The 15,183-nt window shown below is 41.0% G+C and overlaps 2 long non-coding RNA genes across 3 annotated transcripts; one reads left to right on the top strand and one right to left on the bottom strand.

The window, feature by feature from the left end:
- Nucleotides 1-7,129: 7,129 nt before the first annotated feature.
- On the bottom strand, nt 7,130-12,502 carry LOC138918812 (uncharacterized). Its single transcript, XR_011428592.1, has 3 exons — nt 12,365-12,502; nt 8,020-8,077; nt 7,130-7,269 (listed from the first exon to the last, which is right to left on the bottom strand). It is a non-coding gene; the product is annotated as an uncharacterized lncRNA (long non-coding RNA).
- Nucleotides 9,230-13,832, top strand: LOC138918811 (uncharacterized). Of its 2 annotated transcripts, none has more exons than XR_011428590.1 (4): nt 9,230-11,369; nt 12,325-12,439; nt 13,000-13,150; nt 13,318-13,832. It is a non-coding gene; the product is annotated as an uncharacterized lncRNA (long non-coding RNA). The 2 variants fall into 2 exon arrangements; XR_011428591.1 differs by having other exon boundaries at nt 10,910-11,369; nt 13,003-13,150.
- The last annotated feature ends 1,351 nt before the right edge of the window (nt 13,833-15,183 follow it).

Below are 15,183 nucleotides of genomic sequence, written 5' to 3'. Positions count from 1 at the left end.
AGAATACTTAATACATTATAAACTCATTTCTATTCTGTCATCACTGCTGGGATTTCGTGAACAATAGATTTGCAATCGGAACTACAAGTACTAGAAGAATTCTGGAGTTGGAATATTAATTTTATTTTAAACCACAGTCATTAGTTGCCTACCTATTGTTTGAAAATGTCTGGCATATGATTATTTAATGATGTTTAAAAACATATCTGGACAATGTAATTAGGGTTGTATAAGTGTCAGTATCAATAATTTTTAACTACTCTCTTTTCTAGGCTAGCATACTCCAATTATAAATGAAAAGAAGCTGAAATACTTGGGTTCTCTCATTACAATGGAGAGGTGAATAATAATCCTCATAGGTGTTTCATGAAAAGATGGTACTCCTACTTGAGCCCTGCCATCAATCTTAAGCCAAGAGATACACCTCTGTGAAGTGTCAGATCACTGGCTCCACGTCAAATTCTATGGAATATTCCCCATGTAATCAGCTGTCGTCCTCAGTAACAAGTAGGAGACAATGGCCCACTTTCACTTTATTCCTGCTTGAGAGCTCCGGCTCGAGAGTCTGGCTAAGATTCAAGGACAAAATAGGGAGTCTGGCTTACAGAAAACAGAGAGAGAAGATTCCTGCTTGTTTCCTCCCCTCACCGCGTCCTCCAGCACGTTGTTGTTCCGCCCCTGTGCCAACGAAGTTCGGTAGGAGGATGTGTCACCTGCGTGTCCTATCTTACTTCATTCAACCTTATTATCATCCCAGCACCATTAATCAGGTCATTCAGAGGTTTCATCTCCTCAGAGGGAGGAGTGAGTCTACACAGGCAGCTCTTCTCTTGAGAATGCTAATTAACCCATTATTTTGAACCATCTTTCTATGTGGTTATTGGGTGTGACCATAGATGCTGATCAGTTCTTTCTGTACTTGGTGTATTCCCACCTATTTTTTTTTTTTTTTTTTTTTTTTTTTTTGCAGGGGAAGGTTCACCCTAAGCCAGCATCTGTTGCCAATCTTCCTCCTTTTTGTTCTTCCCCCCCTCCCCAAAGCCCAGTACATAGTTGTGTATACTTGTAAGTCCTTCTAGTTCTATGTGAGCTGCTGCCACACCATGGCTACTGACAGACAAGTGGTGTAGTTCCATGTCCAGGAAGTGAACCTGGGCCACCAAAGCAGAGCACGTTGAACTTTAACTGCTAGGCCATCAGGGCTGCCTCCTACCCATTTTTTTTTTTTAAGGGAGGGTTACTCTCAATTCCCTACATCTATTATTTCCTCTTAAACAGGTAAATACATAATGATAATTTTTGGTTAGACGTGCTTAACACATAAAACAGGACATCTCCATATAGCTAAAGAGAAATAAAACCCATATTTTATAACTAGATACCTACCCATATATGGTAACCATGATCACCATTATGATTTTTTCTTTTGTAAAGAGAACAAATATCCTATGAAGTGATCTTCTCTGAGGATGGAAAATACATACATAAATAAGAAGAGGGGTACGCAGTGTCGTTTGATGGTTTTCATGTGGTGTCTCCTAGATTCACGCAATGAGCTGGATAACTTGGCAAGCCCTCGTTCACCTTTGTATGATCTAGAAAAGACGTTGTCACTTTCTGATTTTAAACAGGAAAGAAAGCAAAACTACAGCACTGCTTCAAAGAAGGTTTTAGTCTAATTTTATCAGACTCAGTTACTTTAACCTTTTTTGGTAGCCTGAGGTTTCACAAAGGGAAACATTAAGTGGATAATTTTCTATATGCTATTAAAAGACATTGGAGAAGTTGACAGCATAAAATAGGTCAGGAGATAACAGGAGGACAAAAAGTAAACAGGAAAACACTGTAGGGAAAAGCAAGAGGTGGGCAGGAACGTACCTGCTCTTTTCAGTGTATGCATAGATTCAAAGATGATTACATTTCTCTAATAGGGGCTTCAGAGGTTCTTCTGAGTGCGGTACACGGCCGTTCATTCTGATGAGCAGGAAAGGACAAAGCATAAAAATTGCTGTTATTCATCATCTGGGAGAGAAGTCCATATTTTCAATTTGTTCATTTCTCGATGGACCATTCTGTATCTGATTTAATATAACAGCTTGAGAATGTTAGTTATTGATATCCTCTTCCTCTTTTGGCACCCAACATTCTCTCCTCATAACTTCCTTGCTTTAATTCTTTTTAAACTTCTCGCCTTCCCTTATTTATGTGATCACTTCATTTTTGGAATAAAATAAGGTTTATCTGAAGCAGCATAACTTGGTGTTTAACTTCCGTGGGAGTCGGGCACTGAGTTTAACCTCTAGATACATTTGGAAGAAGCTTCTGGACATCATTATAGAAGTGTCGGGAAGCCCTCATTGTTCCTATACCCCTTCCCACCCCAACTCATCTGATTCGATTGCTAATGTCTGAAATTTTATCCTCTGAATTTGATTCCTTTGATATTGAAGTGCAGACACTCCTGGGAAGAATGAGTCACTCACACTTTATTGTGAATGAGGCTCAGGGGCTGGGTTATGAAAAGGGAGATGGAATTAAAACCAAGAGAGCTCCGGCGACTGGTGCAGCTGTTCTTGCCACAGAAAGACTGCCAAGTGCGTAGGCGGCTTTGCTCCTCGCTAGCTCTGCAAACTGGAGTCACTTGATCTCCTTAACCTCGGTGATCACAGATGAGATATGGAGTAATAATGCTTCCTGCTTTACCTGATAGCATTATGTGGAGGCTCAAATGAGAGTAAATGGGTCACAAAAAATTTGCAAACTGTGAAGTGCCATGCAAAGTAAAGACATTAAAGGGCAGGACCCAAGGGGAAAAGAAATGTGGCCAAGGCATCATCTACCCACGTCACAACTCAGGTGGATCCTGGTGCTACTTTATAATCACACTCAGAATTCTGACGATTAAGATGACCAGGATTCATGTGTTGCCTTCTGGATATCATCGTGCTAAAGTAAGCCAGTTTTCTTTCCTCTTTGCTCTTCTTCTCCAGCCAGTCCATGCTAGCTTGGCTTCTGTCCCTGAGTGGCAGCATAGGGAGTGGCAGAGGCAGGGGCTGTGTCCATCCTAGGGAAGGCTGGAGAGGACGGCTACTGGGGTACAATTCATCCTTCGCCTTAAAGATTTATCCTTGTCCAGAACCTGAGTCTTCAGTAGGAGAGAATTATTGAGGTTTGTGGGAAGCAGTAATTCTTTAGAAACAGGCTTCTTCAAAGTCAAACTAGGACTGGAACTGGTAAAGTAGTATAGCGAAATGGAGCAGCGTTACCTTTCAAAGAATTTCCTAACAGCTTCGATTGAAGAAGCCATCATTTACACACGACCGGGCTACAGATGTATTGGTTGTTCTTTTTCTTGTTCAAGAAGGCCATTAAGCACTAATAAATGAATAAATGCTGCTACCATACAGCCCAGAGCACCCAACAGAGCTGTGCCTGTGTAGTTGGTGGAGTAATGAACCTCAAGGAGTCCACATCTTGATTCCTGGAACCCGTGATGATGCTGTGTCACCTGGCAAAAGGGCCTTGGCTAATGTAATTAGGACAGGGAGATTATCCTGCCTTACCCATGTGGGCCCAGTCTAATCACACGAGCCCTTAAAAGCTGAGAACTTTCTTCAGCTGGAGGCAGAAGAGAGCTGCAGAAGGAGAAGTCAGGGAGATTACAAGCTTGAGAAGGATTTGACATGTCGTTTCCGGCTCTGAGATGCAAGGGCTCATCAACAAGGCACAGATATGGGTCTTTAAGAGCTGAGGGTGGCCCCTAGCTGACAGCCAACAAGGAAACAGGGACCTACAACCACAAGGAGCTGAATTCTGCCAGTCATCTGAATGGGCCGGGAAATGAAGTCTTCCCAGAGCCTCTGGATAGGAGTCCAGGTGGCTGACACTTTGACTTTGGCTTTGTGAAAGAGAGAGCAGAAAACCCAGCTGAGCCAACCTTGTATTCTGGCCTATAGAAACTGAGAGATCAGACACGAAGTTTTTGGTAACTATTTCTGGTGGCAATAGGAAATGAATACACCATGTGAGAGGCAGCTGGGCAGCAAATCAATGTCAGCTGTTTCAAACAGCCACCCTTATGATTTTCCACGCGGCCTTCATATTTGAATCAGTATTTTTTCTGATTTCAGCATGTGAACATGTAGCACATGATTCTTTAAATCAGCAGGTGCCTCAGTTTCAGATGCTTTAGACTAGACACAACATCCTTTATCTTTTAGCCATTCTCCCTGAGGATCCTCATGGTGAATTTTGTACACAGCTCTTTCTCTATATATAGAACTTTCAAAAAATTGAGATATAACATACATTGAGTAAAATGTACTTAACATGCACTTACTAAAATGTACTGTTATTAAGTGTACAGGTTGATGAAGTTTTCATATGTAAGCACCTGAGCCCTGCTACCTGGGATCGAGATAGAGGATATTTCCATCACTTCATTTCCCTGCCTCCCTGATGCCCTTTTCCAGTCAGTACTTGCCCTACCCAGAGTTATCCACTGTTCTGACTTATATCACCATTGATTAGTTGTGTCTGTTGATATTCATGGAAATAGAATCATACAGTATACACTTTTATGTCTGGTTTCTTCCGCTCAGCATGTTTTTGAGATTCATTCCTTGTAGTGGTATCAATAGTTCATTCTTTGTTAGTAATGTAGAGTATTTTACTGTATGCATATGTTTATCCAGTCTCCCCTGATGGTTATTTGGGTCGTTTCCATTTTTGGGCTATTATAAATAAAGCTGCTGTGGGCCTTCTTATACACGTCTTTTGGCAGACACACGGGCTCATTTCTCTGGGGTGCATAGCCATGAGTGGCATTTCTAGGTCATGGGGTAGATCAACCTATATATTTTTATTTTTGATTTTTTTTTTATTAATGTTATGATAGATTACAACCTTGTGAGATTTCAGTTGTACATTATTGTTAGTCATGTTGTGGGTACACCTCTTCCCCCTTTGTGCCCTCCCTCACCCCCCCTTTTCCCTGGTAACCGCCGATCAGTAGATCAACCTATATTTTAAGTCAGGTTATCCCAAACATATGCTTCAAAATTGGTGAATTATGTGTAGCCATTTTCATGTGATGTATTATGGATTGAAATAAATTTGTTTATACAAATAAGCCAAGAATCTACAGGTGTCATAAACAGGTATGTTGTCTGCATGTAAGTCAAGCTCTATTTTAATTTTAATTTAATTTTTAAAAATTATTTTCTTGAGGTCACCTTGGTTTATAACTGTATAAATTTCAGGTGTAGATCATTATATTTCAGCTTCTGTATAGACTGCATCGTGCTCACCACCAGTAGTCTAATTTTTATCCATCACTACACATATGTGCCCCTTTACCCCTTTTGCCCTCCCCTGACTCCCCTCTCCTCTGGTAACCACTAACCTGTTCTCCTTATCCACGTGTTTGTTTATCAAGCTCTAGTTTTTGAAAAGGAGCACCCAGTCAGAAAAGCAATCTGTGATTTAAAACAAAGTAGATATGAGAAAATCTGACTTCTCAAAACTTAAAAAGTCATACTGAAAATGGTTCTACTTGTCCCCGTGTTATATTTTGCTTTGCGGCATTTTTGGCTCTACTCAACCTAGCAAAGACCTGTACTTCTCATCTCATGACCTTTCTTTCTCCCAGGACCTCGTGCTCAGGGTGAGGAAGTGCGGCGTGAGCATTCCTGATTTCACCACTGCAGTGACTTTCCCTTCCTCATATCTGAGGGCTGAGGAACCCAACCTGCTGTTTTGGAAAGAGGCTGGGCAGTTGAAAAAGAAAGATTGCTTTTACATCGGGCAGTGTGAATGGGCTTCTGAAAAGTCTCAGGGCACAATTCATGGGCAACCTGTAGGCAGCTGCTAATGAACACATTTTAGTCACAAGATTGCAGTTCACGCGGTTCTCCAACCAGGTGATGTGAGGTTACCCCCTCAGCTGGGCTCCTCTGGGCCTTGGATGGCTCCCAAGTACTGGCCATCCCACCATAGTATTTTTTGGACTTTCAGTGTTAGCTCTGCTTCTTTCCACGTGCCCCAACTTGTCTTTCCCCACTCTTCTCACATGTTCTACTTTCTTTATATTTCTTCTGTTATCATAGAAACTCTGGGTCTTATTTCCTCAAACCTTCTTTATTGATCCTTTGACAACATTCCAGAAGTCAAAAAATAAACATTTCTTGTCCTTCTCAAGGCAATGTGGATGTCTCTGCTAACTTGCAGGAAGTGTGTGTGTGGAGAGGAAGAAAAGCACAAACAATGTTATTTCAATTATGTCATGTATTAGTTAAGGTTTTCCAGGGAAAATGTATATGTATTTGTAATTAGGAATTGGCTCACACAATTATGGAGGCTGGCAAATCCGAAGTCTGCAGTGTGGGCTGGCAGGCTTGTGATTCCGGAGAGCTGATGGAGCAGTTTCGGTTCCAAGGCAGTCTGCTGGACTAGCAGCAAAACAGTCTTCTGCATTGCTCCTCTTGCTTGGGGAGGCTGATCTTTCTGTTCTACTTAGGCCTTCGACTAATTGGATGAGGCCCACCCACATTATGCAGGGCAATTTGATTTAATCACAGTTCACCGATTTAAATGTTAATGTCATCCAAATGCACCCTCCAAGTTGACACAGAAAATTAGCCATCACACGTCATTGCACTCATGATCTCCAGGAACACACTCTGGCTGACTTGCCCCGCTAGTGCAAGCTTTCTCATTTTGGGGGAAAGAATGCGTTGTGGGTTAAGATGATATGGATTTGAATGCCAGTGATCCTTAGTAGCTGTGTCATTTGCAAGGATCTTTAGCTTCCGTTATCACAGAGCAGTGCCTCTCAACTGTGGGCAATTTGTCCCTCCCTCTACCTCCCCAAAAGACATTTGATAATGCCTGAAAACATTTTTGATTGTCACAACCAGGGTGGAGGTAGGAGGAATTGCTACCTGCTTCTGGTGGGTAGAGGCCAGGAATGCTGCTAAACATCTCACAATGCACAGGACAGCATCCCAGCCACAAAGAATCACCTGGCCCCAAATGTCAGTAGTGATGAGGTTGTAAAGCCTTTCGCTGGAGGCAATGTGACCAAGCTAGGATACAGTAAAGATGGGAAGATGGAAAGGTTAGAAGGCAAGAAAACCAGCAATATGATGCTCAAATTTCAAAAGCAAATGTATGAATACCTGATCTTGTATTTTTTACCAATTTCTAAATAGAATATTGGGCAGGCGATATTCTAAGTTTAAAAATGCATTACTGGAGGCTAAGCTATACCTGTGGGCAAAGAGAGCAGAGCTCAGGTTAGTAAGCACATAGGCAAACACATTAGGTATTTTACTGAATTTCTCCCTCATATCATTGGTCCTTAGGGCACCACTAAACTTTGAATCTCCGGGGTGACAATCATGAAGGTGATATCTCTGTAAGCAAGTGTCGTCAGTCAAATGAGGAGGGTGAACTGTGGCTAAGAAACCTAAGAGAATATTTTTGTAAGAAGATGTAAAAGGATGACTACAGTATGACTTACCAAATGCCTTAAAGTGATAGATTACTATTTTGTTAGCTCACAATTTATTCTGGCAGTCTGTTTAACCATATGCACAGTCTCCTGAATATGATTTAAATGTTAAATCCTAATTATGAGACTCCAATTCAAAACAATTTTAAGCAAGCCTGTTGAGAATTAATGTGAATGCAAATCGTGAAGTCACTCTCATTAGGGAAATGCACATTAATTTTAATTTTGGACAGGTATACGCTTCCTTGAACTAATATCAAATAGACCTACATTAAACATAAAATGGTCAAAACTTTAAAAAGATTATATTCTTCCAACTTGAGTTACCCAAGGATATGTAGTAATTACTGCCTAATCTTTTTATAAACTATTTTGAGATAATTTTTCAAAACATAGATTATTAGGGGCCTTCTAAATTTTTAGGACTGATTTTGTTGGCTTAGTTGGCTGGTGTCTTGTTTCAACAGGCTTTCTTTGTACATATTGAATTATTGGAGCCAACTCACTTGGTCAGTGTGCTGCGAGGGTCACCACACATGCCCTTCTGTTTAAATTAATCAGCCTCTGAAAAAGAAGAAAGACAGTTCAGTTCCACGGACTGAATCAAAGAGAAAAATGAACGCATCAAAGCAAGTGTGAAATTCTTTCCAGTTGGCATGCACAGCGAATATAGTTAATAATAACTTCTTGAATTCTCTGTCATGCAGATCAATATATCTCTTTATCCATTCTAGTCAATATTGTCACATTGTTGGATTATTCACTCATTATTCATCCACTTACCATTTATTGAAACCTTAAATTTGTGCTCAGTCACTGCACTCTGAATGGGGATAAAGAGACAACTAGGGACTTGTTCTTGGTCTGGGGGAGAGATTGACATTACAAAGTACAGTGGTCCCCTGCCTTCTGTGAGATAGATATTCAGGGAGGAGAGCTGAAGGAGATGCACTGGGACAAGTAGTGTGTGGCAGGAAGACATGCCTATAATCCCCTTATTTTGAGAGATGAGGGTTGCTTAGTTAGGTGGTAATGGGAAGCAGTCTTAGCTGGATTTATTTGAAAGGTAGAGCCACAGAATTTGTGAGATGAAATCAGAAGAGAATAGTTAAGAATGACTTCAAAGATTTTGAAAAAAGCAACTAGAATGCAGTTGCTGTTTCCTGAGATTGAGAAGACTGAGGAAGCAGCAGCTTCGGGGAAGAAATGTTTTTGGTTTTGGACATGCTAAGTGCGACACGACAATTAGATATCCAAGTGGAGACTGGAATAGGTAGTGGGGATAAATAAGCTTGGAATTCAGGGATACAGTCTGCAGTGGGAGTTTACATTTGGGAATCTCAAGCATATAGATCATATTTACAGCCGTAAAACCGGGATAATTCCTAATGAGCAAATGCAGACGGTAAAGAGAAGAGATGAACTCGTCAGCAGAGTGTAGAGGCTGGGAAGGTGAAGAGGAATCAGCAAAGACGACCGAAAAGGAGGGACCCTTGGCAAAGGGAGAGTATCTCAAGAGGGCGTGCCACCGAGGACTCCCAGTGCAGGCAGTGTCATAGAGGGAGCTACGGACTGTGTCAAAGGCTCCTGATAGGTTTGTAGCAAGAAGACTGAGAAGTAATCACGGAGCCTGGCAATGTGGATGCATTGTAACCTTGATAAGAGCAGCTGTGGTTGCAGGGTTGGGATAAAAGCCTGAGTAAATTAGGTTCAGGAAAGAAAAGAAGAAGAGGAAATGGAGAAAGCACACATAATCAACTGTCTGAAGACGTTTTCCTGAAAAAGGAGCAGAGCAATGGGGCAGTAGCTAGAAGGCTGGAAACAGCTGGAGGAGGATGTGGGGTTGAGCTTTTCCTTTTTGTAAAGAACGGAGACATTTCTGCATATTTGCGTGCTAGCAGGAATACTGCAGCAGAGAAAGAAAAAAATAATGACGCAGAGGCAGGAGGAGCGTTTTCTAGAGAGAAGTCTTTGAGAAGATGGAATTCACTGCACAATGGAGAAACTGCCCTTAAGGCCTTGACCAGGACCACAAATATTTCACCCGCTGGAACGTGAGGACAAGCAGAGGTGATAGGTGTGTATGTAGAACGGCCGGCAGGTTAGGTGGTGGAAATGTGCTTTAGCATATGTAAGCACAAGCATACACAGCGGAATTCTTTTCTTCTGCTGTGGTTAATTGTAATTGTGTATTTTTTCCTGAAAACCTAGACCGTTCTCAGTGCTGGCTGCATTTTAGAATCCCATGGAGAGATTTTGAAAAAATATCAATTCCTAGAGCCCACCCTCAGAGTTAATTGGGCTGGATACTAACATTAAAAAGAAAATCTCTCCAAGTCATTGAGAACCACTGGGCTAGATAGTATAACATTTTATACCATGGTATAGTGAGTGCCTGGAAAATTAGGTAGTTTTTTGTGATGGTGGCATCAGCACTGTCAGAAACAGGACTCTAGTATTTCAGGAAGATAATTATGCCACTGCAGGTTGAGTTCTCAAGGAAGCAGACACCGAGATGCAGGTTAGTGTGCAGGATGTTCACTGTGGAAGGAAAGGAAAGGATGCAGGATTGACCTGAGGTTGGAAGTGGAGCTGCCAAGCAGATCCCCTGATAACCTCTGCAGACCCCTCGGAGAGACCTGGAACTGAAATTCTCTTCCAGCATTGTCCTGCACTGGACTGGAAGGACAGGCCTGCATGGATTGGTCATCAGATGTGGGTCTCCCTGGGAAGGGCATGATGTTAGGCAGGGTGACTCTCTTCATCTGAGGCTGACCCTGAAGGAGCTGACAGCTGAACACTGCCTGGGGACAGCGCGTCCAGCAGTGGGGGCAAAAATCCCTCCCTTGGAGGGGACACTCGGGGGGAAGTATCACAGTGTCCACTATATATGTCAATGTCACAGGTTGACATACCTAGTTGTGGTCTATGAGACAGGCTGGCTGGAAAACCGGAGCTTCCTCCTTGAGTCCCAGAAGACGCCCCCAGAGTTAGTTTTTTTGAGAAACATGTTTAACGGTTTATGAATCGATGCTATTATTTTTCTTGTATTTTTGTTGCACACATACGCAAACATGGTTCACATATCTGGTCAACATTCTTCTACAACTGCAGCCAAAGAAATGTTACTTTATACGCATCTGGTTCCTGGCTATGCTTAGCTCCTCTTCCTGTGGCGTGTTCTCTGATAACAAAGAAATGTTGAAATTGTGGGGACGTTTTAGATGATTTTTTTTTACTGTCAGTCAATTTACATTTTAAATGTGTAACAATTTAAAATGAAAAGATAACTAAGAAGATGGATCAGTGAACAAAAATAGGACATTTGAAATCAGTGACGATGTTCGTGGTAATGAGGAAAGTTTAGAACCAGCTGATATCAAGGAGGCGCGTTTTGTCCCTGAGACCCATTGCACTGGCACCAGCAGCAAAGAGGATAAGAGCGCCACTCCCACCACAGCGAAAGATGCACAGAGAAACCAAATGAAAAGAGATATTAAGAAAGATATGCTTAGATGTTTATTTAAAATATGGAGCTTGTCTTTGAGCTTGCAAATGAGTCTAAAACGTGACGTCTCTTGCAGCCATTACCGTTGCAATGATATTTAAAAAGAAAAAACTTGTATGCATTTTGGAAAAAAATCACAAGAAATCTTGCAGCTAAAATAGAGACATCATAGCTAGAAGCAATGGAATGAAAATCATAATCTCCAAGCAAATGAAGGCTTGCTTCCTGGTCCCTTTAAGATTAATCTAAGGCGCCTACCTCAGGGCTGGGAAGCTTTCAAAGGCTTTCTTGGAAAGCAGATCACTGGTAGAAAAAAGGAAGAGAGGAGAGAAAAGCCCTCAAAGGAAGGTATGCTTTGAATTAACTGAACATTTACTTGAAAGCGACTGTTTTAAGCAAGAATACGTGAATTAGTTTTAATTGGGAAATTTAAATGCACCTTTCTCTCCCCCATCAGCGGGATGGGGTCTCATAAGATGGCTTAATTCAATTATAGAAATTAAGAACACTATCTTCTTTTACTCTTCTGTGTACAAATATATTATTTATTTTATTGAAAAAGGGTAATTCTCAAAGTGAGTTTAAATATTGAGCATATATTTTTTATGTGATGAAAATTACAATGTTTACGATAAAATAAAGAACAGCAACTGCCGTCTTTATAGACTGAAAAAGTGATTTAACAAGTCTTTCCTTTGAAAGTGAAAGACGTTGTATCATTGACCGTATGACAGCAGAGACTGGACAGCAAGCGGGTACAGTTATGAAAATATCCACCGACAAGCACCTAAAATTGTCTTTTCCCCACCACCACTTTTGGCAACATTCTGGCAATGATTATTCTGACACAGCTCAGAAAATAATGAAAAAAACTGTTGCCGTTTGTATCTGCATACTTATGTGAATCCCAGTTCTCAAAATATTGTGACACTCATCCCCAGAAGAGAAATGGATTGGGTGTCAAATCTGCTCTGAGCAGCAGCAGCAGCCACAGCCTTTCGTTCGTCTGGGTTTATTAACGTGGTAGAGTATTGACTCAAAAAATGAGGCAAAATGTTAGACTCCATAATGCTGTTTTACACAACACCTTTAGCTTTTTTTTTCTTTTTAACAATCATAGTCTCTAAGAAAGAAGGAAGATAAGAAAGTAATTTACTAAAAAAAATTGTAGTTTAGACTGAAAGTATTGTGCTATAATCACAGCATTTCAATTGGAAATGCCCTTCAGAGTCTTCCTGTCTAATCCTGCGTTTGATGGAATCCACTTTGATTGGCTGTTTGGTTCCCCTTTGAATTTCCCCAGGAGCTGCAAGCACGTGGTCTCCTGAGATGTGACATTTCACCTTGGTAGACTGTCCAGGTGGAATCTGTTCTGACATGACTGATACGGCCTTCTGGAAAGCTCAGGGCAAGGGGTGGTGAGTGCTGGTCACCCGTCAGGGAGGCAGCTGAGCCAGAGTCAGAAGAACTCCTGCATTCCCGTCCCAGCTCCATTTCTGAGAACACAGACAGTCTCTTTTCCTGTTTTCATCTTCACCTTTAAACAGAAAAAAAAATAGCATCCGTAAAAGAGCTACAGGATAAAATTATATGGTTAATATGTTTTGAAAGATTTAAAGTGCTGTGCATGTACAAGTTTTTATTATTAATAATTATTACTATTATTATTATTATTATTATTTTTGCTTGAGGAAAGTTCTCCCTGAGCTAACATCTGTGCCAGTTTTCCTTTGCTTTGTACGTGGGTCACTGCCACAGCATGGCTGATGAGTGATGTAGGTCTACACCCAGGATCCAAACCTGTGAACCTGGGCCTCTGAAGCAGAGTGTGCCGAACTTTTAACCACAGTGCCACGGGGCCAGGTCCCAGAAGTTTTTCTTATTACAAAGTCCTGAGGAATTTTGGTGACACAATAAATTCCAAGAAAGCTAATATTATGGTGGGGAACCCTTAGAGCGCTTCAAATCACTGTTTTAGCAGGTCCAGCTTACAAAAGAAACGAGTGAAAGAATAAGACATAGAAAGTTATAGAAGGCTTCAGAACGTGCACAATCAAGATGAATATATTCCTGGTCCAGGAGCTCAGAAAAAGGCATCATCTTAAATGTATTTCTTATTATTGGCTCAGGTAAGAACTTGAAAATTCAGGTCTATAACGTAGCACAAAAAGCCTTAAGACTTGGAGAACTAAAACACTGCTATAAAACAAAATCCTAGAGTTTTTTTTAAATAGATGAATCCTTAGTCCCTATGTTGATTCTTAAAAATTAATTTTCTCTTTATTAATTTCAACAGAATTTTTGTGTCCTGGAAGTAGTACGTATGCATGAGACACACACGATGGAGGCGGCTTTGTGGTTTCACAGATTTATTTTTTATTTTTTTATTAAGATTTTATTATTTTTTTCCTTTTTCTCCCCAAAGCCCCCAGTACATAGTTGTATATTCTTTGTTGTGGGTCCTTCTAGTTGTGGCATGTGGGACGCCGCCCCAGCATGGCTCAATGAGTGGTGCCATGTCCGCACCCAGGATTCGAACCGATGAAGCACTGGGCCGCCTGCAGTGGAGCACGTGAACTTAACCTCTCGGCCACGGGGCCAGCCCCCACAATTTGGATTTTAATGAAATAAAAAATGTCTGACGTGCTTGACTGTATCATCACATAAGAAAATTTGGAAACAAATGTCTACAAACACTGAACTTTGCTCTCTTTCTGTTGAGAGGGAAGGAAGAAAGCAGTGTTGGTTTTCACACTGAGACTAACAGTATGACAAAAAGCTGTATATGAAATAAATGTATGTTAGAATTTGCCTCTGCAGTTTTCTTTGGTAATTGAATCTGTCCTCGTTTATGAAACAACTCTAGCGTGTGCAGGATCACCTGGGTGCAGTGGGAGGTTAAAAAGTAGAATAAGAAGTGATGCCCTGCAGATGCTTAAAACCTCTCTCTTATAAAATGGGACTGGTCTTCCAAAGGGCAGGGCCTCAGGGAGACAACTGTCCCTGCCCTCAACTGACAGGCCACTCCCTCTCTACTAGCAGTTACTTTTCCCCGCCTCAGACCTCTTATCTACATAAACCAGGGACTTGATTAGGTGAGCTGTGAAATACCATTATGGCTTCATTTCTATTTAATAATTGTTTAACCCTTTAATAAGGCCATTTGTTTACATATTTTCTTGCATTTAATTTTCACAAAATTCTGGAAGAAATTATTTTTACACCATTTTATAGGCCTGACTCTGAGAGAGAGTAAGAAACATATTCAATGTCACAGATCTTGCAGGAGACAAAGCCAGGGTTTGATTCCGCACCCATGACACCATGGACCGTGTGCTTTCCACAGCGCCGAGTCACTTCTGTGGCAGAACCTATCTCACCTGTTAGCTACCAGGTGACCACAGCTGGACATAGTAGCCCTCAAACACTATTTTTGTGTCTTCCTGTCATAAAGAGCGAAAATAAGCTGAAATAATGGAAATTCTGTTTCAAATGGTTAGCAGTGATGATGTGACTCTCTCAGGTAGGTTTATCTAAAAACCAACCGACCATTCAACTTTGTGTGACATTCCACACGCTCACTAAAAACTGTTTCACTTTGAGATAATTGTACATGTGTGCAGAGAAATCCCACATATGCTTCACCCAGTTTCCCCCATAGAACCCGTGAACGACTGTAGTACAATACCACAAACAGGAAATTGACATGGATGCAATCCAGCAATTTTATTCATATTTCACCAGTTTTACATGCACTCATTTTGTGTGTTTGTGTGTGTGTATGTATTTTGTCCTATGCAGTTTTATCACATGGGTACATTCATGTGACCGCAACCACAGTCAACATACAGAACAGTTCCATCAGAAGGATCCTTCCTGCTACAGCCACTCACCTACAATCCTTGGCCACCACTAATCTGTTCTCCATCTCTATCATTTTGTCTTGTCAAGAATGTTATATAAATGGAATCATACAGTATGTAACTTTTTGAGATGGGCTTTTTTAAAATTCAGTATAATTTTCTTGAGATCCATCTAAGTTTAGTGTACTGATTCCTTTTCATTGCTGAGTAGTATTCCGTATTATGATGTACCACAATTTAACAACTCACTTACAGAAAGACATTTGGGTTGTTGCTAGCTTTTGTCTATTATGAATAAA

Source organism: Equus caballus, chromosome 18, assembly GCF_041296265.1.
Source record: "Equus caballus isolate H_3958 breed thoroughbred chromosome 18, TB-T2T, whole genome shotgun sequence".
Taxonomy (NCBI): Eukaryota; Metazoa; Chordata; class Mammalia; order Perissodactyla; family Equidae; genus Equus; species Equus caballus.
This window is presented reverse-complemented; position numbering and strand designations above follow the sequence as displayed.